The sequence below is a fragment of the Pezoporus flaviventris genome, unplaced genomic scaffold, assembly GCF_033815535.1.
Source record: "Pezoporus flaviventris isolate CSIRO_AGI_PZ_B2104156 unplaced genomic scaffold, CSIRO_AGI_Pfla_v1 ptg000007l, whole genome shotgun sequence".
Taxonomy (NCBI): Eukaryota; Metazoa; Chordata; class Aves; order Psittaciformes; family Psittacidae; genus Pezoporus; species Pezoporus flaviventris.
The window spans coordinates 70,990,001-71,012,054 of NW_026892555.1; the positions used below are offsets into that span (position 1 = coordinate 70,990,001).

Sequence of the window (22,054 nt, forward strand, 5' to 3'; positions counted from 1 at the left end):
TGTTGGTTTTGTCTCTGTGACTGTTAAAAGGTTTTTCACACTGGACTTGGGCATAACGTGTCTTGGGCTAAGAGCAGAATTTACCTCTTTGCCTTTGGTATGGTAAATCTATAAATATGAAACTATGCCCTGTTTTTCCTCCCTTTCCTCTTCTGCTCTAGAATTAGCAGAAACCTTGTTCCTGACTTGCCAGAAAGCAAGAGGTCTATGTATAGATACAAGGATTTGCACCAAAATATCTGCTTGATATCAGTCTGTAAATTAATAGAACTTTACAAAGATTCATCTAAAAGAATGCTGGTTTAGAAATGTCTATGATGTGAGATCCTGAATAACTGTCCATTTTGGCAAGAAAAAGAATTGTTTTGTAATTTTTCATTGTAAGATTTATCTGGAGAATCAAATTTATCACTAGCATAATAAGTGTGTGTGAGTTCACCACCTTTAACGCAGTGGCATCTATTTATGTTAGCAGCAAATTTGGGAGCCTGAAGTTAGAAATTAAAACCTGGGTACGCAGCTGACTGAAGCAATCCTGCTCTCAAATGCTGAATGTGTGTAGCTCTCATTTATAGTAAGAAAGGGAACAGCACCTAGGTGTTAATACATATTTATTCTATTTAGGAATCAAAATATCTTCAAAGTTTAGTTTGGTCCCTTACTGAAAGAGCTACAAAGCTCCCTTCAGAATAGATAAAACAATTTCTTCAAGTATTTTCCAATGCAGAATTCTAACCTGTATGTTTTCATCTTCAGACTCCAATACCAGATCCACAGATAAAGCTACCATAATGCTTTAGAAAAAATAACAATCTTAAGCTAATGTTTTAAATAACAAACCATTTAACTGACCATTCTCATGCAAAAATTTAGGATTTAAGTAAGTTAGCTTTTGTCCATGTTACCATCTGAAGCCCAAAGAAAATTTACATACAGCTGATTTGCCTCCTTGCTACTCTTTCTACAATATAACTTGTGCTATGTCTTAAGAATATATCATATATGCCCTGTGAATCACTGAGGTATTCCTCCACTTATACCTGGTGTCATCTGCAACCAGAAATGGATTTGAGACCTCTTAGGATTCTGGGTGTAAATAGGAGGAAGTAACTGCAAGTTCAAGATTTTCTTATCTTTCAGAATACAGCAAATTAATTATTTGCAAGTCCTCACTTATTATTTCATCTCCCGTTTTACAATGCAAATTCAAAAGTAAACCTCCTTGTCAAGAAAATGAATGATTAGCATTTATACAGTGTTTTATCAATTCAAACAAATGTGTAAGCATGTCAGTCCTACAAACCCTCCTTTCTTAGCATACTAAAGACCACAAGATTGGGCCACCAATATAATTCAGTGGCATGACCTAATCCAAAGACTAGACATTTTGTTTTCTTCTTTGTTTTCCAAACTATGTGTGTACCGATTTCTCTGGGCAGCATGGGCTTCACACTCAGCACAATGGGACCTCACTTTTGGCATGGAAATTAAATCACAAATTTTAACATTTATGGAGCCCCTTCAGACTTACACCAGCACACCTAAACTCAGAATTGTCCTTCCATAGATAGCACTTCTTCTGGTGCTGCAAGGAGTTCACAAACACACATCATGTCCAACTGCATGTTTCCTGACTATTTGTAGTTGTAGCCTTGATGAGCAGACAGAAAGGTCCCTGAAACAACACTTCTGTCTTGTGTGCACCCCACAGTGGCAGGTACGCGTTTCATGAAGCCTCAGAGCAGAAAATATGAGCACTCATGAAGTCTGAGTTGGAGGGAGAAAGAACCTTCTACAAGGAACCTGGTATTCTGCATATACATTTGGAAATATAAAAAGAGTGGGGAACATGCATTCCTTAGCATCAGCAGCTCTGGGTTAACTGCAATAAAACAAACAACCAGAGAAGCAAACCCCAGCCTTGCTTCCACAGCCACCGCAGGGAAAGGGCTTATTTTGCAACCCTCCTGCTTGTGCAAATAGCCCCATGGAAGTAAAAGGGAACACTGGCACAGGTCATTGGAGCAGCTGCCCCTAAGCAAGTGCTCCTGTGTGAGCACATCCCTTCTTTGTGGACTTTGACATGTCTTACTGCTCCTCATCACATAGGCTTCAGCTTTAGCAAACTAAATTTCCAACCAACAGCCAAAACCATAAAACCCCAACCCACTTTGCCACCTAAACTGAAGCAAAGCTCCTAAAATGAGTCCTAGATTCAATTACCCATGACATATAAGGAGAAGTTTAATAAATAAATTAGTAAAGCTAAACCAGGCTGCAGCCTGGTAGACCACAGTAGAGTTGAACACCTATACCCCTTAATATACATGACAGGAGAATTCACACATTAACAACAGGTTAGGAGTGATAAGTATGGGTCAGCAGTCTTTTTGGTTTTAAGCTGGGAGTTGCATCTACCTGCAGAATGATAAGACAGCTTCATTTCTAATTGCACCAATCTTGACCTAGTAGACCTTGCATCCACTGAAGTCGATGGATTTGAACCAACAACCAAGAGAGGAGATGAATAAAAACACCTTTGCAAAAGTATTTAGCATTTAGTTTCCTTTTAAAGAAAAGAACTTTTTTCTTTTTTTTTTAATGGACTTCTAACTTCTCATACAAATGTGCTATATATGACTGTACACACAACAGGAAGGCTGTTAAGCACGGCAGAAAGGTAGCATGTATTGCACAACCAGTGGAAATACTTGAAGAAAACTGCTAGAACTCTACAAACTATTTTTAATTAAAAGCATCCAATATCTCAGCAAGCAGCTGATAATTAGCTTCATTATTGTAATTTAATATGCTAGACTTCACAATCTCTGTGTATGACTCTACTTCAGAACCATTTTAATTCTATTTTTAATTTCTGCCTCATCACACAGCTCAATGTAAATAATAACTACAAGGATGAGAGGTGGTCCTTTCTGAAAACTGAAACCTGCGAGTCATAATAAGCACTTCAGTGTCCTTCCATTTCTGTTTTAAGAAAAACCCTCCAGGTATTTTAAAGAACTGCACTAAAACAATAAGAAGAAGGGTTTAAACTAAGTGGATCAATTTGTCTCCCTCTACACTAATTCCATATTCAGCATTTGCTACAAAGTCTCAGGAGATGTTTAGTTTATTCAGTTGTTTCTCTCTTCCTGCCTAGTGTAAATTCTGGTTAACTGCGCAACTTGACAATACAATTATGAGCATACAGTGAAATTTCAATGGAAAGCTCCTGTCTGCAAAATGAAGGAAGCACTGTAATTCAACACACAAGATTAAGAAAAGAACTCTGCTAACAGTACAAATGTGAAACATTTATATGTCTGGCATACGTAAAATTAATTTCCATGTTAGTGAGGGTGTAAGAAAAGTTGTCTCAAAAGATCCTACATAATTCTCAGTTCTTTGGGAATCCTTTTTCAAAGCACTGAAAAATGATCTTTTATGCACGTGTATATTTTCCATATGCATTCTTCTTAGTATTCTACTGTGTTTGAGCTATATTCATGTAACAATTCATCGTTAAAGGACAAAAGAAAAGATCTGTTCTTTTATTGACTTTATGTGCAAATTACTGGACTTGCAAACATGAAAAGGCTCTTCCTTCAAGTTTTTGAATTGCAACCAGAGTCATCATAAACTGTTTCCAGAAGATGAGAAAAATATGAAGGTAATTTTCCTAATTAAGGCCACAGTTTATTAATGCATTAAACTCTGTCACCTTTATTCACTAAAAATAAAGCAGAAAAGTGTAATAAATTCACCGTGACAAAGGAAATGCACACATTTCCATCTTATAAATAAACTGCCTAAAACAAGGTGAGGTGTGTAAATTAAAGCACTCAATCTGAGAACACAGCACATTCTCAAGTGGCCAAATTGGGCTCCTGGATGTTCTTCCAGGGCTCTCACATGTGAGAAGGCAACCAGCAGATGCAAAACTGTATTTTTTGTATCCATATATATAAAGATGATTTTAAAAGTGTAGGATGCACAGCATATCTAAATATGCAATAGAAAAAACATAATCCTTCTATGTCTAGAATTGTTATTGCAGAGTACCCCCAACAATGTCAGTAGTTAATTCATCCAAATTATAGGAGGTTTCAATAACCCTGTTTTATGATCACAGAATTGCTTCCTAATTTCCCTTCTAACTATTCAAGCTCTTACAGATTATTAAAGGACATTATCAGCCTGAATAAGCATAAGGGAACTGTGTGATTTATTTTTTTCCCCTCAATAAACCTAAAAATAACTCCTAAAAAAATTACTATAATTGAAATGAATTAGCAGATTTCTCCACACTACATGTTTCAGTTAACTCACTCTGCTTTTGCAAATATTTTGGACCCAATCCACTATGGACTATTCCAGCTTTATATTGCAATTGCTCCACTGTTCTCAGCGAGTTGACACAAATGGAAAAATGAAGCAATGCAGCGGGAAATCAAATCTACCTTACGGAGCAAGTTTCTCTTTTACTGAGAAAGCCAGAGCAACAAGGATCACAAGAAGAAATGTAAATCTTTCACATGAAATACACTTCAAAACCAGCTAAAGAAGTGGACAGTTCCCACTGCTTAAAAAAAAAAGTGCCAATTTCAGTGTGACTGTTTTTCAAAAACTGCAGTCAAAATGGCCTTTTGGGGCATTTAGACAAGAAGCGTGAATGTACCATGCACGTCCCAAACCCGTACTCTCTTATCTCCATAAATTTGCAGGGGTACAAATAAAGCTAAGAACATGCATGTATGTTTTCAGGACTAGGACCTATCTTTGCAGTCACTCCACTGTATTGGCAGTGACTGTCTCAGTGCAAAAAAACCTGCAAACCCCCCTGCAACCTCTTCTAGTTCACCGGCTTAAAGACTGGAGGAAGGTGTGTCTTAGAGGAGAAGGGGGAAGCAGAAGTTATTGGGCTTTTAATAACAAAGCATCAGAAAATACTCTCAGGGGCTAAAATAATTATTTCTAAGTTTAGGGAGCAAATAACACTCTTGTTGGCTCCTAGTTACATTTATGTATACGTTACAGACACAGGGACAACAACCCGCAGTTAACCTTGAAAGCAGGGAGCTTCCCAGCTGAAGTCAGTCCTTTTTACTGGATAGTCACTAGGAGATAAAACTCCTGAAACTACTTTGGAAGAATGGAAGGTATTTAAAGTAGCCTCCTGTTTAAAAGTTGCCATAAAACTGACAAGACAGAGGCTGCCTATTTTGCCTCAGATGGAGTTCACACTCATCTCTAAATGCTATTCCAGCTGGGGAAAAAAAGTCTTTGGATTAATCTTTGAAAAAAATACCAGTGAGGAATAGGTCTTTCCCCTTTCAACTTTTTCTTTGAGTTGCAAACATTTAAAAGCTCTTCCTAAAGAATCATAGTCCCAGAAAAACTGAATGACAGCCCTTACCGTCTCTTCCTCAACTGACACAATGTACTCCCGGTATCCTGAAGGTATGCAGCAACTGCATTTAACCCAGCAGTGTTTGTTCAGCAGCGCAGCCTCCTACTGTCTCTTGCTTATTTTTTGAGTGAGGAAGGATTCTGAGAGGAAGCAAATAATTCCCAAGCCTTTCTTTCTGTGTGATTTTACACTTCCTAGAAAAGTGGGGTTTGTTGACTGGGAGGAGAATTCCAGGGGAGCCCACTACAATGCCAGCAGCACATCCCACCGTACACTCATAAGGATGACAACTTTTCCCAAATTGCTACAGTATGTTTTACTACTTTACTATATTTTCTTTGGTCTAATTCAATTACTTTTAATAATAGAGGAAAGTAATGACTGGTCAAAATGTAATCAAATACATATGTGAATCTTGACAGAAAAACAATAAAATTCACTATGGACCCAGCTCTTCTTGCACATAAAACAAGAGGAAAAGAAAAAAAATCCCACAGGTCTTCAGTGGAAGCTTTTCCTGACAAAGAGCCACACAATTAGGCTGTGATCCATGACTTTTGATATCCTCTGGACTTTTTAAGTAAGTGCTGCCAAAAACGACCTGCCAGAACAGCATACAATTCATTATGCCCTGTTGCTGAAATACAGACTGGACCCATTTCCTTGTTTTCTGCAAGATTGTGACGTTACTGTAAGAAGTACCTAAGCTCAAATAAAACATATCTGGAAATGTTTCTGGCCACATTTTGGAGTTATCCAATTTTAACAATGAGGAACAAGTTTTGTGTTGTAAAACTCTGTGGATTGATTCTTCACTTACATTTCTTCATTGCTATGCAGTGGAAGTGGCAGGCACACTAAGTTTTTGGTATTAAGGTCCACAAAAGAAAGGAAAACCGCTACAGTAACACTGAGATGGAGATTATTCCATTTTATTTTTTTGTTTGGTTGTTTTTTTTTTGTAATTGTAAAATGCATGTAACACAAGTGACAAAAGTGTCATTCATATGTATATAAGAAAATATGTAACCAGACCATTCCCGGAGCGAGCACTGGCAGCCAGAAGCTGAGGTGGGAAGACACAGGTGTATGACAAGCTTGCCCATCCACTGCAACTCCTGAGTATGGGACCTACTGAAAATACATCAACTCACTTTACCTGCTAAGAGTTAAGTAGCCACCCTGAGAAATACTCAGCTAGTATAAATGATGCACATGGGATTGGCATCTAAGCTTCTCCAGTTACTGGAAGTATGACTGGCAAAGAGACAGGAGTTCGCTGACCTCTCTTCACATTATTACATTGGGCCAGAAAGATTAGTGATTCCTCTTTAACTGCTGGGGTCCGCCAGTTCTTCCTGACTGAATTAGGACAGTCAGTACAATTTCATATGATGACTTTGCATTCCTGTCGCTTCTCCTGGAAGCTGTACACACGTACAGGTATCAGCGAAGGTTTGAAATCCTGGCTCCTGTGTCCACCACTGGACTTCCATTGACTTCAGGCTAGTCAGTCTTCTGCCTCGGTGGATAAACCTATCTTTTCCTTGGCTACTTATCTTAAATTTGCCTTATCATTAGGTATATAATTTCTAATTTTTTTTTTTTAATAAATTTGCAGGATATCAAACTAATTTAGGCAAATTTACTCCAAAAAAGAAAAAAAAAAAAGAAAAAGAGCACATGGATAGTCACCAATATTAATATTTGTGAAAAAATCTTTAAGGTTGGAAGCAAATCTGGAAAAAACAGAAACATGAACTAAGGAAAGTGCAGAGCTCTGCAGTATTTTGGGCACTTCCCTCCCTTCCCCTCTCCCCCCAGTTCTGCTAAGCACAGCTATCATTTGAAGAGTTCTTGGTCTTGCTCTACACTTAGCTTCTCATGTCCACATGCAGCAGCTTCAGACTTTGATAAAGCAACAAAGCATACAGCCATCAAACTAAAACTTGATAGATTTGCTAAGGATTAAGGTATCTTGAGGGAGTGGGGGCTAATGACAGTCTAAGCAGTATATCCTGTATTCTTTTAATTCACTTTTAAAACGAAGAGTTAAAATCAAAACATAACATGTCAATATTAGAAAGAAACTTCTGCATGTGAGTGATGATACCTTTTGGAAAAGGGACACACTATGAACTCCTGTATGCTACTGTTATATTAACTCATGAAGAGGAATACCAAGAGTTTACAGGGGAACATGAACAAACCCATTCTCAATTTTCTGACCGACAATTTCCCTCATTACAGAACAGAAAAAAAAAAAAAAGCAAAATTACTTAAGGGCAAAAGTTTGATTTAGAAAATTCAGAAGTAACTACATTTTCATACAAGAAAGCCATCCCATCCTGCATTTCACTAAGACTGAACATCTTAAACTCTGTGATTCACTAGCAACGCAAGAGAGCAGTGCCACAAACCACTCAGAATGTGCCCCAGCTCAGCTGGTTTGGAGGAATTCTAAGTACTTGGAAGGAACTTCAGCACTTATTTCTAAATGCAATATATTAATATGCTTTTTCTTTGCATGATTTCAGTGATCGTTTATAATGTTTAACAGAGAGTCATAATGCATGGTGCTCCAGTATGTATGGGAATTACAATTGATGCGACCAGTCAACTGAAGCTAACAGAGCATGCCTTTTAAAGGATTTGGCCCTTATAATGCATTACAGCTTCCAATTTTAAACTTAGGCTATTGAATATAGCAAATGGGTTGTTAAGATGAATGCAACAAATACAAACAGGATTAGATACCTGGCTTATTTCATTTGGGTGGATTTTGGAAAGCTGGACAGTAAAGGTATATGGATGTAACCTTGGTAGCATCTAACTATGAAAAAGAAAAATACCTAGCCAGGAAGCTCTCATTCTAACTTCTGATCCCTACACAAAGTCCTTCGGAAACACTACTTAAAACTAAAACCAAACAACATTATGTTCCTTTACAATAATTTACATAGTTTAAAGATAATTTGCAATCATAAACTACAGTTATTTTCTAACAGAATATTATTAACTCTTTAACAATTTGGGAAGCAGAATGCTTTGCACAACCTTTTGGCAGCATCACCATACCTTTTAGACCAAGGCAGAAAAGTAATCCAAGAAGTAATCAAGTTTCTTGAAGCACAGAATTAAAAGTTTCCTTAGAATTGACTGCTGCAGTGGGAAGTTGTTTCTTCACACACACCGTTTCTAACTACACGCATCTTCTTTAGAAACGACTACACAGCGAAACATCCCTTCACAGAGGGTAACTTGGCGGAGACTGGTGAAAGAAAACCTCCAGCTGTGACAGGCTGTGTCGCAAGGAGGAAAACTTCGGGTGGCCCCGCTATTCGGAAGTCAGCAACTTCTCTTAACGCCGTTCCCCGCAAGCGCGCAAGGGCTGCTAGTTTTACAAGTTCTTAATGGCTTCTACAACCTCCGTACCTGCCTCCCCGCTGCAAATTCCAGGCGCCAACAATTCGAACTGGGGCTTTGAATGAGCCGAGGTGCTGCAGTTGACATGAGGAGGCGAGAACGACTGGCCCGCACCCGCTCCTGCACGGGGGCAACGCTCCCACCGCCCCGCCGCCTCCCCTTTCGAATCAATGAACACCCCTTCCCGGCCGGCGCCTGACGGCTGCTGATCTCTGACATTTCAAGGGAGCGCTACAGAACTCCTGGATCACACCCCAACAACGTTTTCAAATAAAAAAAAAGGGTTTAAAATAAAACAAAAAAAAACAATCAAACAAAAAGCCGGTGGGACGCGGAGGAGGGGAACAAGGGATGGGATGGGATGAGATGGGATGGGATGACCTGCCTGTTGGGCTCCGCAGACTCCGCTTTACGTTCCCGACAACTTCTCTCCGGCAGCGCCGGCTCCGCGCAGCCCCTCCTCACCCCTCCCCCGCCGCAGACGCTCGGGGCTGACCCCTCGCCTACCCCCGGGGTCTGCGGCAGGTGCCTGCCCGGGACCCCTCCGCTCCGCGGTACCTGCTACACCGGGGCCGGGGTCAGCGGCAGCTGTGGCGGCGCGGCTCGCCGCCGCTCCATGTGCAGGCGCTGCCCCGCCGGCGGCGGCTCCGCGCCCGGTCCCTCCCCCGCTGCTCCCGCCCGCTCTCCGCCCCACTCCGCAGCCGCGCACGCCGGCGCCCCTGTCGCGGCCGCCCGGGCGGGCTGTGGAGGGGTTCTACCTGCCGAGGTGCTCTACCGGGGTCCCCGCAGGCTGCATCGATCTCGAGGCGCGGGAAGGGGGCCGGGCTCCACGCCGCCCCGCCGGGCACTCCAGGGTCCCAGCTCCAGCTGTGCCGAGACTCTGAGGTCTCCCAGAGCAGCAGGCAGCACCCAGACACTGCAATACAGCTGGATGTGACCTGCCGGCAGATGCAGACATCCACCTGTGAGGCCTCAGAGCTGAAGTGGTCAGGTCATCCTTCATCCATCACAGTCCGGTTGTTCGCATCCCACACAAAATGTGTCCTACGCTTTTTCGGAACTTGGATTAAACACTTGTATGATCAGAACAGAGGTGACTTACTTCAAATCGGTGGCAGAGGCAGTCACTGAAATCCAGACCTACTGCTTCAATGCAGAGGGCACGGTGAACCTGACGGAAATCACTTAAGAATCAAGCACATACACACTCTGTGGAGGATCAGGATCTCATTTTTGCTTTGCCTCAGTTCCTCCTTTGTAAAATGAGGATAATAATAATTCCTTTCTCACATCCTATCTTTATCTGTGCTCAAATTACAAAAAAAAAAAAAAAAGGTGTAATTTTATGCATGTGAGTAATCTCATTGACTTAAAAGGGACAATTCAGAAGTGCAAAGTTAAGCAAGCATGGAAACCTTGGAAAACGCTTTGGAACAGAAACTGTCTACTACTTACTAGGAGTTTATACTCTACAATGAAATGACGTCTCCAGTGCTAAGTTGGGCTTCTTTTAGAACAGAAATGGCAAGACTGTCCCTGGGGATTTATTTCAGGCATTCCTTCCCTCAGAGAAGCTCTGCAGACATGGTTGCTGTGTGTTACACAAGCTGGGGTAATACCCGGGTACGCTCAAGGTGAAACAGGTATGCCCAGTACCTCTCAAGTTTTTGATTTTTCACACTTGTCTTTACAGAGATGCAGAACCCTCCTTTTACTGCAACTTATAAAAGGACTTTATGGACCTAATAGTGTTGAAACCCAGAGCCAAATCCTCCTATTTTTTCCATAATACCCCCACATTTTCCAGCATGTTTGCATACAAGGAACAAAAGTGTTTGATCAGTGGAATCACATTCCAGTATTAAAAGAAATGAAAAAAAAAAATAAGAAAAAAAAACATATCCACAGAACGGTGCCACCATAAGCTTAGCAGTTAGTACCTTTCTCCAGGAAATCCTAAAAAGTTCTGCCTCAGCAAGACTGGGAAATACAAGCAGGGACTGCTTCACCAACCATGGAAGCTGATTAGCTCAAGGGAATGCAGCAACTTTTCACAGATATGTGTGTCTAGATAGTCTGAAGTAAAAGGACCTACACTCCACTGAGGATCATCAGTCTCAGAAGCACTTTGCTGCTCTCCTGTGCTCCAGCTGCTACAGGACCTGGAGGCCAGTGGCCATGAGCCCACTTCAGCCAGGGGGGGGGGATGGAGGGGAAGCTGATTTGATACAGATATTTAAAGGCAAATTTGATGCTGTGCAAGCCCTGATTTCTCATTAACATTCAATAGGAGTTTTAAGGTCAGAATCAAGTTGCTGGACATGTATGAGGTAAGCCTGCTAAAGTCAAGTCTTGTAAGATGTTAAGCATCTTCTGTAACTCACTGTACTTAGGGTTATTAGCAGCTCCTAGGAGCTCTCAGGACTTAGATGATGTTTGAAGATCCTTCTATGGCTGATGCCCATAAGAGTTACTAGCGGTGCAGCCACGGCAGCACTGAGCTCACTGCCAGCAGGCTGCTGTCATGTACAGCCAGTTTCTTGCTGGGATAGTAGCAATGGGCAGTCTGAGGAGAGCTCTGCTGCCCCAGTGATGCTTACCAAGGCTAGAACTACTTCAGGAAGATCTGTTATGGGGTAGTTGCAGATATACACTTAGGCACTTGTCTGAGGATCCAAATTCTATAATCCATTTCTTGCAATATTTCCACTGACATTGCTGGGAATTTTAGATGAGCCAAAGTGGGTTGTAAAAGATGCAAGGTAGAGCAATGTATAGCAAAAAAGACAAAGTGGCCTTACATCTGTCTAGTTCATTGCCAGCTAAATATTATCTCAGACTAAATCTACTTACGAAACTTTTCCCTTGCTATCAGGTTTACTGTGGGAAGCACCTAATAAGGCTGCACAGAGGATGGTTTCCCTTAGAGTCATTCTTAAATACAAATAGTAAATGTTATTGCAGGAGGTACAATGTTTCGACTGCTGTGTATGACCATTTCCCACTCAGAGATTTCCTTTAGCAACCTTACCAACCTGAATTCTCAGACCAGTAGCAGGTCACATTCACACTGCTTCAGTCCATTACCATGCAGCTGACAATTAAATACAAATATGCAACAGAAAAGTTTTGAAAATTGAGAATCAGCAGAAGAGTTTCTAGCATGGAGTGTGCATCTTCACTATAACAGCAGAGTGTGCCAGGTGGGTGCTCCTCATCTTGCCTTTCCACTGCAAGATATTCCTTGTGGTCCTAATTCTTCAGAGAATGGTCTGGGCACAGTGTCCAGAGGGTTTGCCTGCAATTGTAAATGTATTGGGAAAGTAGTCCTTAATCAGTTTGGAAATTCTGATCAAGATGAAGACGGTGAAGATTTATCTGCTGAAGCGTGGTGAATTTCCAGAGGCACAAAAGGGTAGCTGATGTTCTGTACAACCAGTAATCTCCCTCAAACAATGATTTCTACCGTAATTCTAAGTGTGACCAGCTTTGTTTCACAATCCTTATCACACCTGGTCCCCGAGAAACACCTCCCAGTTCTATTTTGCTCTCAGATGGTTCTTCATACTTTGCAGTCAGAAATCCTTAAGAAAATATCACAGACATCACACTAAACAGCTTCTGGGCAGCTATTTGAATATAACATAGGAAACACAGATCACTGTTCCCATTCCACATGGTATCTAATATTTCATAGATCTTCCCTTGTTTCCAATCTTTGATCAATAACTGTAGTCTGATACATTATTTTTTTTTTTTAACTTCAGAAAAGAACTCTGTCACCTTTTAGCAAAGCTTTTACCTCAAAAGCATCTCAAAGTTCCATGGTTTCCTCTCCTTATACATCATGGAAATAACCATCTGTGTTACTGACATATAAATACAAAACATCACAACCAAAATCTTCTTTCTTTCCCGTCAGTCAATTCAAGTAACTTTCCCCATTTGCACTGCTGTGCTCACTCCTCAGCCACTGTTGCAAGACATCTATATTACCTTTCTCCTAACTTGTCTTACATTAGCTTCTCACTGTCCTTGATCTATCCCATCATAATTGTTTCTCATTTACATATAAGCATATGAAGCAATTGTCTCTAGGTTTTCTTCCCACATAGCTTTTCTTCACTGACTTCCTTGAATTCAACTGCAAGTCCTTTGCTCTCTCCAGTGTATTTTCCACTGACTTCTACCATACTACTCTTTTTGAGTCACCTGTGTACAATTAGAAAGTGCCCCTGGTTGCTTTCTGTACCTCAGCCTCGAAATTCTTTCTTTGTGAGCTTCTTATCTAGAGATCAGAGAAACTCTTGGTGCCTTATGGACACTACCACAAACACAAGACAAATAATGGTTGTAATAATGCAAGGAAATGTGGATGACAGCTGATCAGATGTGTGAGATTTTAATCTGTATGTAGGTGAGCAGAGAGAAAAAAACAACAGTGGCTTGTTAACTTCTTTCCATTTTAGGAACAGTAAATGCAAAGAGAGGGGGTTTAGTTTCTAAAAGAAAGGTAGAAAAATATCCTCCAGTAAGGGAATGTAATAAGCTGAATGTCACTGCAGACATTCTTTTGGCATCAAGGGTAGATACATACTGTGTGATCTGTGACTGATTGACTAAAGTGGAACCACAAAGTGAAATGGTATTTGCTATTCAGCAAGGAATATCTCAAATTTATTGTATTTACAATTTTATATGTATTTACAATTTTAGTGGAACTAAAGACTCTAGTTATGGATGTACACATGCACATGTACATGCATACATGCAGAAAACACTTGGGATGGGTGTACCAAAGATGACATCAGTCCCACACATTGTATTATATCAGTGGTTGAAAAACACCTCATCCAAAACTTATTTCTCCTGTTACTGATCCCTTCCAAACTTGAGAATTCATAAAGTATAGCTATAGCTATACTTCCGTTTAAATTTCTTAAGTGATTTTCCATTTTGGAAGAGTGATAAAACTTTCCTATATGTACAAAAGGGGCTGATTTAAGAAGGACTGTCACACTTCCCTTGTGCTATCCATTGCATCTGAAGTTCAAAGAATTAAAATTTTATTCTTTTTTTCTGCATACATAAGATGAAGGTACTCTGGGTCTGTAAACAGCGTGAAGATCACAGTGATCAGGACCTATCTACCCAGGCAGAGATGAAGATGCCCCTGAGCATAGTAAGATAGTGGACATATTCTAAGGTCAACACTTAATCAGGCATTTCTCCACTAATAGAGTTGTGTAAGACGTGACAGATGTTTCTCTTGAAAGACTACTGCCAAAATCAATCCTTCCTGAGAAAGTAGCTGGAAATGGGAAAAATATATAGGTCTGGTTTTGTATAGCCTCAATTTAATAAGAAAAGGAAGAAGTTCAAAATTCAGAATGATAGTTGACTGGTAAATGGATAGTTCATCCTCTTCCTCAACTACTTCTAGGATTACTCCCTAAAATTCACATGGACAGATTAAAAAACTTGAAAGAGCATATTGGTCTGATTTTCTGGCAAAGGTGAAATGAAACAAGTCTGCTGTCATTCCAATGCTGTCTACTAAGAAGCAGGAAGAAATGGAGAGTTGTGTTAATGAACCAATGTGTTGGTCATAGAGGTTTATTTTTTTCTTTTACTTTTTAATCTATCTTTTAAAGTCTCTGGGCTATTTTTTCAAATCAAAAATCTCTAATGAAGTCACATTAGAAAGATTCAGAAGTGTGCTATGCTCATTTTTTCAGAAAGAATAAACTACTAATAGTACTGCTAATACTTGAAGTATTGATCCAGCTTCACTGCTCATAAAACTTCTGTAAAAAAATGTTAATTTTTCCAAGTTAATTTATTACTGATAATTATTTAGTGGAGATCTCCTAACACTTGCATTACATGATGGTTCAACATTGAATTGTTTTATTTGATTATGTGAATCAATAATGTTGCTTCTGAACTACCAGAAAATGAAAAGAAAATCCTCATTCTAGTGAATCTAGTATTCATTCTGTGAGAGATTTGCTTCCACTGAACAATTCTATTAATAAAATTCAATTTAGCTTTACAGTAACTACACTCATTTGGACCTAGAAAGCAACACTGGTGTCTATGAGGTCTGCCATCTTCCACAGGACCCACCCTCCTCAGGAGACTGTTAAGATCCATGTATATAGTTAGTGATGAATTATAACTCCTGAAACTTGCTGCACACATGTACCAAATATCCTGAGTCTGGATAAGCAAACCCATATTCCCATATTAAGTAAACCATATTCCTTGTCTTTGTGCCTTCTTGTTCCAATGTATTTCAATACAGAGCAGAATGTACTTCTCCTCTCTGGATTATCTTATTTATAGTTAATGATGACAGGTATGTGGTGAGAGCGCCGTTGTGGTGAGAGTGCTGTTGTGATCTCTATCACTTGCTGGAAACCCTTTTTGTTTAACAGCAGTTAAGACTTTGTCTTGAGGAATCCAATGGGAAGATTTCTTCTATAATAAACAGAACAGTAAAGCAGAAGATTAGTATTGCAATTTACAAGCAATAGGCTTGGACACTCTGATGCGCAGTTTTGAGTGAACTACTCAGTCTGTAGCATAGTTCTCTGGAGAAAATGGCAATGATGTTGATACTTCTTTATATCACAAGGTTATTCAGAGGACACCTGAATATCCTCTGATGAATAAACATTTGAAAATTTCAGGAAGTATGATAAAGGAATCCATTATAAGGGCATGTCTACAGGGCAGACTCAGGCTTCTATACTTTCAGATTGAGCTGGCCAGATGGCAATCCACCTGTGAGCCTGTGGTGAATTAACCTTGTCTGGCTGACCACCAAGCTGCTCCCTCACTCCCCTTCCTCAGTAGGACTGGGGGAGAAAACACAATGAAAAAGCTCATGGGTCAAGATAAGGACAGAGAGATAACCAGCTATCATGATGGGCAAACCAGACTCATCTTGGGGCAACTCCATCCAACTGCCTTCCTCCGCAAACCTTGCCACGTAAACCCAATTAGCTGGAAGACAAATAGCTATACTGATGCTAGCTTAAAGATGCAAGTGTGGCTGTTCGACTCCCAGTGTGGAGCTGCTTACTTCAGAAGAAGCGCAGCATAGCTAGGGAACACTGCATCTCTTCCCTTTACCCAGGTGCAGGCATACCCTTTTGGCAGGTGATCAGCTTTTTACAGCATGGCCTTCTAAAAAGCTGTACTTCAGTTTATTTTTGTAATTTAGATTACCTGAAAATAAGCAGATGCCACTCAGGGACTAGGTCTCTATCAAGTGTGGCAGTGCGCAAACAGTTCATGACCTATTTAATCAGACAACAGATAACCAACAGCTGCAACAGCTCAGGGAACTCAAGGAAATGGTGAGATATTATAAGGCAAATGAATAGGCTGGGGCTTGAAGTGCAACATCATTGTAGCTGTTATAAAGCTTTGTAGGGACAAACAGGTTGGAGGGAGAAAATGAAGTAGCCATGATGATACATACAGACATAACCTTCCCAGCACCAAAAGTAACCAGAGAAAATGTTGATTTGGAAGGAGAATAAGCAGGCTGGGGAGAGGGGTCAGGGATACAAGAGCTTCCCAGCAGAAGCATAGTAAGTAAATCTTAGATTAAACCAAGGATGGAGAGCTGAGAGTAGATACGAAACCATGTTCAATGATGTTTCCAGCACATTGAATGGACCTGACGAAGACAGGACAAGATGGCCTCGCCTTATCCCGGACAAGGGTGAGAGACAGCATGAAAGGTGACTGACACACAAGGTGATCTGAATTTAAACATGAATTTCGGTTACTGGCAGACTTAGGAAGAGCCTCAGCTGGGCAAACCCATGCAGAAAGAATCCACAGCTTTTAGGCATATTCTTTGGAACAGGAGACAATAAAGGTGGTTTGAAGGGAGAGTCATGTTATTTATTCTCGTCTGAAGCAACAAGTATTATACATTGTTATTATGGAGTTGATCATGTCAAGAATACATATTAACTGTGTAGCTGTCACAGCTCCTCTTTGTCCCATGCCTATCCCTTCCCTGGGTGTGTTCTTCATCGCAAGTGCCTCAGGAGACTGAAGATGGAGACGGGTGATATTAGGGTGAAATTAGCCATAAAAAAACCATTTAAATAAAAATGATTAACCCAGTGTTAGAGCTATTATGGGACAGAAAAGAAATGTCAGAGAAAAAAAATGTGTACCACAACTGCCCCATTACACTATAATTAGTTTATCTTTGTATAATTTATGGTTAGCTCTGTGTCAAGGAATTCAAGCAAAAAGAAACCCCTGGCCTGCAGCAAGGTTGATAGAGAGGAGCTGGTGATGTCCGGATTGCATGGAATTTTTGAGGGTGTTCTAGGAACTCAGGTGTGCTCTGTCTTCAGAAATTGAAATTAAAGGGCTCCTTCTTGTACAAGTTCACTGACATCAAACTAATTACAAGCTAGGCACCTAAATATCTTCATAAATGTATGCTTAATTTTTCATTTTTACCTTGGTATAGATAAATACTTTTAGGAAGAATTTGGAGGACTTCTCACTGCTTACTTTATATAATCAGTGTAGCAGCTCTTGATAGGCATCAGCTGAATTTAATGAGAAATATTATTTATCTCAAGAAAGGTGAACAATTATTTTTTTTATGGTTCTCTAACTCCTTCTTCCCTTTAGAGACTAATATTTGACTAGAAAAATAATCATTAAGAGAGTTTATACTGTTAGATGAAAATCTAACCCAGTTACCTGACTTAATGACACAAGCATGCAGTAATATGTATATATTGATGCCTTGAAGTGAATATCAGGATGTTTTGTCCTGCAAGGTAAATATTGATCAACATGTACAGTGTATTTTCCCTTTAGATCAATATGCCTGTTTCTTCTTAAATCAATAAGTACTTATTCTTACATAGACGAAAAGTTTGGCTCATAATTGGATAAAAGTGGGTATATAGTAAATGAGAACATTTTTCTTGCTTAACTCTAACAGTTGTGGGGCTCAGGGTTTTTAAAAAAGTCAGGCTGAGCATGTAGAATGCTGCATATAAGGTTCAGAAAATACTGTCACTCACATCTCCTGGGATAATATAATAAGCATCCACATATATGACCCAGTTTCTTAATAAGAGAACAATGGTGTTTGCTTAACTCAGCCAAAGCAGTCAATATTCCACATACATATCTCTGTTTTTTGGTTATATTTAACTTTCTTGGACTATTTTGTGTGTGTGTATGTTTACACAACAGGTACAAACATCCAAGGAATCTCTGCATCATAACTGTCGCTCAGTTGCAACTGATAGCCTGACTTTGAAATATGACAGGAGGTGAGAATTTGGCCATTATTTTGAAACCTCACCATGTTCAGAATCCACAAATTTTCATCTTTATTCTTCTTTATTCCAAATGCAGAAATCCTTTACTACAAAAGCTTTTCCCAACACTTTGTTGTTCACGTGGTTGCTGCTACAGGCTATTATTAGTAAAAAACCCCACAAACTGAACAAAATCAAAATCTGAACTCACCACTCCCAAAGTCCATCACATAAATAAATAAACTAGCCAGCTGTGAAAGTGCTAGCCTCATCTATCCCAAGTGAGAATTTGGTCTAGTAGATCTCAGTCCAAAACCTATAATATTTCAAGGAAAAATGCGCCAGGAAACAAAGTTATGAATACTATTTAAATATGCAAAACCAAACAAAGTAACAAGACTCCTTTATGGTTATTCTGGCAGCTCCTTTTTTTTTTTTTTATAAAGAATTCAGAAAGAAAGAAGTATCAGAAACACTGTTACATTTTGAAAATTTAAGAAGACAAATGGTTTATAAAAATAAAGCAACTTAAGATTATTAACTATGTTAAGGCAGAGGAAGTAAAAAGATTCATGAACACACACCTTTTAATATATCTTATGAATAAATGCATAACTAAGTAAAGTAATAAAAAAGTATTTTTACCCTCTAAAGAACTGCAATTAGAGTTCTCATTTCTCTCCTACTGCAGTAATACTTAACCAAAGTCAGAAGCTGTCTGATGAGTTTGGCTTGTAAGGGGAAACTTCAGTTTTCAATCTTCCAGTACTGCCAGGTGAAAACACCTTCCAATTTATGTGATGCATTTATGCCACTACATTTGTTTTCCCCAAGTGAGTTGAGATATTAATGAATTTTATATAGTTTTGACTGCCTGCTATGTGGCAAATTAAGGTACTCTTGTTAGGACTAGTTTGCCATTAGGTTACTTTTTTTTTTGCCAGGATGGAATTTTCAGGCCATCTAAGGTAAGGCCAGTGTATGGTAGCACAGGCTTCATTAATCACTTATGCCTTTTGGGGGGAAATAGTTCCCCCGCCATATTTTTCCAGTGGAATTGCAAAGTATAATACACACTTTCCACCACTTGTCAATCTGTTTTATACACCAGATTTCTGAGCTCTGAGTGAGACTGTGCAGGACTAAGCAATCTGCATACCCAGTCTCCCACTGACAAGGGAGGTAGAGACTGAGTGGAGGAAAATTGGTGGTGGCTGCTGCTGGAGAGGCATAGGAAGAAGAACCCATCCAGCAGCCCCCAGGGTGAGTGGGAAATTGTTGGAGGAATCATGTTTTCTTTACTTATTCTGAGGGTACCACAGCAATTGGCTGTTTGACTGAAGCACTGCAAGTTGTACGTGCATAACACTGTTAACATTGCATGCATAATTTCATTATTATTAATAAACAGGGTGAAAAATAACAGTTAAATTGCAGTTCACTGTGCTATACCTGTTCACAACTGACAAGAGTGTAACAATTGCGAATTGGCCCAGTACAACCTCTACACTTCATATAATGCCAATTTGCCTCCTTTGTGTTCTGCGACTTTCCTTCATCACTCCCACAGGCATGGGAATTTTACAATTATTTTCCTCCAATTCTTCCAGTTTCCCCAGTGACCCCATCCACCCTATCATCCCTTGATTTTCCTCACACCCATTCTCTCCCCCTTTGTTACTCTTCTGTATAATCCTTCCCCTCTGTTCCCATGCCAGTTCTGCAGCAGTCTCTCCCATCCTTGATTTCCCTTGCCTGTCTAGTTACCTCCTACATTTCCCCTTTGTATCTGAACACATTGAGTGTACTGTCTGCAAGCACCGATAAGATTTCCTGTATTCCATTTCCACCCTAGAGTGTCTAATCTAGTTTCTGCACCTTTTTTACTCCATTGAAAGTACGAACAGCTTGTCCTTGGTCAGACCAGAGGACCATCTAACCCAATATTCTGTCTTACACAGAAGAAGTGTATGTATTCTCTTACACAGAAGAATGGCTGAAAACAGATGCCTGTGAAATATTATCGATATGGGCAAGGATATAGAGATATTCTCTTGCCTACCCTCAGCTGTTCTGCTCAAAATCTCTAGCGATCACTTTCCAGCAAATCTTCAGAGCCAGAACTTGCTTATTCTTTTCCTGCCTGTCCTTTCTGCATCCTTTTGCATAATCTTTTTTTCTTGATGGCTTCAAAGCCAGTGCTGATTTTTGGTTCTCCACCTAGCTTCACATTTTTTGGAAGCCATTCTCGTTCTTTTCTTTTTTTGACCATTATTTTGGGGAAGGCTTCTATGCTCTCTCTCAGACCTCTTCTCTTCCAAAATAAGAGGCAAGGTGCTATTGCAATCACAATATTAGCTATCAACTGTTGAATATTGACAAACTCATTAAACAGACTTTTTTCTCCGGTTTCTGTCATTTTTTGCTCAAAATGAAATTTCAGCCTTCTCCAACATGTCTTTGTGAATATTTCTTTAAGCTCAAGTTTAGCAGTGCCAAAACAGGAGTCATTCCTCTCCCTGAAGTTTTGACCATGACCTCCTTCTGAACCATAGTACACCAAATCATCAATTTAGCAGTACTTGTCTTGGTAAAACATCTATTATTTCCAACACTTATACACGTACAAGCAATATTTTAAGGCTCCTGAGCAGTGATGATAAATGCAACAAAAGTCTTGATTTTGCGTTTTTTTTGCAATATATGAATGATTTTCCCAAGAAAGTGAAATACTAAAGAATTTATAGTAGTCTGAAATTAGATTATATGAATTCAAATTCTTTTTTTTTTTTTTTTTCAGTTGGTGAGAGCCTCGTTTAGTAATGAGATGAAGGATAAAGCCCAAAGCAATCAAGAACAATGTGAATGATGGAGATCATTCTGCTTGGGATAGAAGAAGCCTCCAGCTGCTTGAATCACTTCAGTAGGATGGGAGAAGCCAGTATTGTCTTGATTAACTGGGTGTGTAAAGTTTTTGGAGGGTTACTTTGCTTGAAGCACACACACAAAACACAAGACAGAGGAAATCATATCATTACCCACATGAGCCTGTGGTTTGGAAAGACGAGCGGTTGGCTTCCGGCAGCTGCAAGGAATGATGGGGAGTCAGATAGGGCCAGGCTGTCACACACTCCATATGCTTTTTCACAACACTTTTTTCCCCCCACTTTTCTTAAATGCAGTAAGCATGCTGCTCAAATCTGCCAGGAAAATGAATTACATAGGTGTGCCCTTGCTCAGCTATCAAATCCTTCTCTTCCAACCTACTAAATAAATAGAGGGGCTGTTGCATTCATGAAAAAATAAATAATGAAAGCAAGGTAAAATCGTTTTCATGCAAGCCCATACTAGAGAATCAAGAAGGTATTCATTTTATTTTGTGTATCTAGACAGTGATTTTAATGTTATGTAAATGCAGCAGGCAATTCCTAATCTATCCTGAAATGTATGTGTCAGAGCTCTTGTGTAGTACAGGTTACTGATGATAAAAACAAGATGTGTTTTTATACAAGGAAGGTGCATGATTACCAGCTTTAGAATTTTTTCTTTCATTACAAATTTAAAATAGGACAAGCCAGTGCAATGGAAACTGAGGGGTACCACCACAGGAAAAGCCAGTGCGTTTTCAGAGTCAAGTTTGACAAGCATTGTTTGCCTCTCTTCTTGAAACCAGAACAGCTAGAAGTGATAGCAGCCTCTTAGACTTTAAAACTGATTAAGTAGAAAAGCTTCTATTAATCTTTAGTACACCAGTGTTCCTCATTTTTCTTTCTTCTTTTTTTCTTCTTCTTTTTTTTTTTTTCCTTGTAAAAGGGAAACTTATCTTGTCTAAAGAATGTTCCAAACACTCTGTTGAGTTGAGGTTGTCATGATAAGACAATCTTAACATCAGGAGTCT

The 22,054-nt window shown here is 39.6% G+C and overlaps 1 protein-coding gene across 11 annotated transcripts in view; it reads right to left on the reverse strand.

Annotated features, from left to right (window-relative positions):
- Positions 1 to 22,054, reverse strand: part of IKZF1 (IKAROS family zinc finger 1) — a 105,862-nt gene that overhangs the window by 56,877 nt on the left and 26,931 nt on the right. Inside the window, exons 1-3 of one of the 11 annotated variants that reach the window (XM_061449138.1) lie at positions 10,777 to 10,832; positions 9,939 to 10,007; positions 8,489 to 8,681 (exon numbers count right to left, since the gene is read on the reverse strand). The exons of 1 other annotated variant lie outside the window; for it this stretch is intronic. The gene's annotated coding sequence lies outside the window, so the exon portion shown is untranslated. Of the gene's footprint in view, positions 1 to 5,416; positions 6,336 to 6,445; positions 6,545 to 8,488; positions 9,079 to 9,394; positions 9,492 to 9,938; positions 10,066 to 10,776; positions 10,833 to 22,054 lie in introns of those variants that run through there. 9 more of the 11 variants (XM_061449137.1, XM_061449141.1, XM_061449139.1 and 6 more) reach the window with 9 other exon arrangements.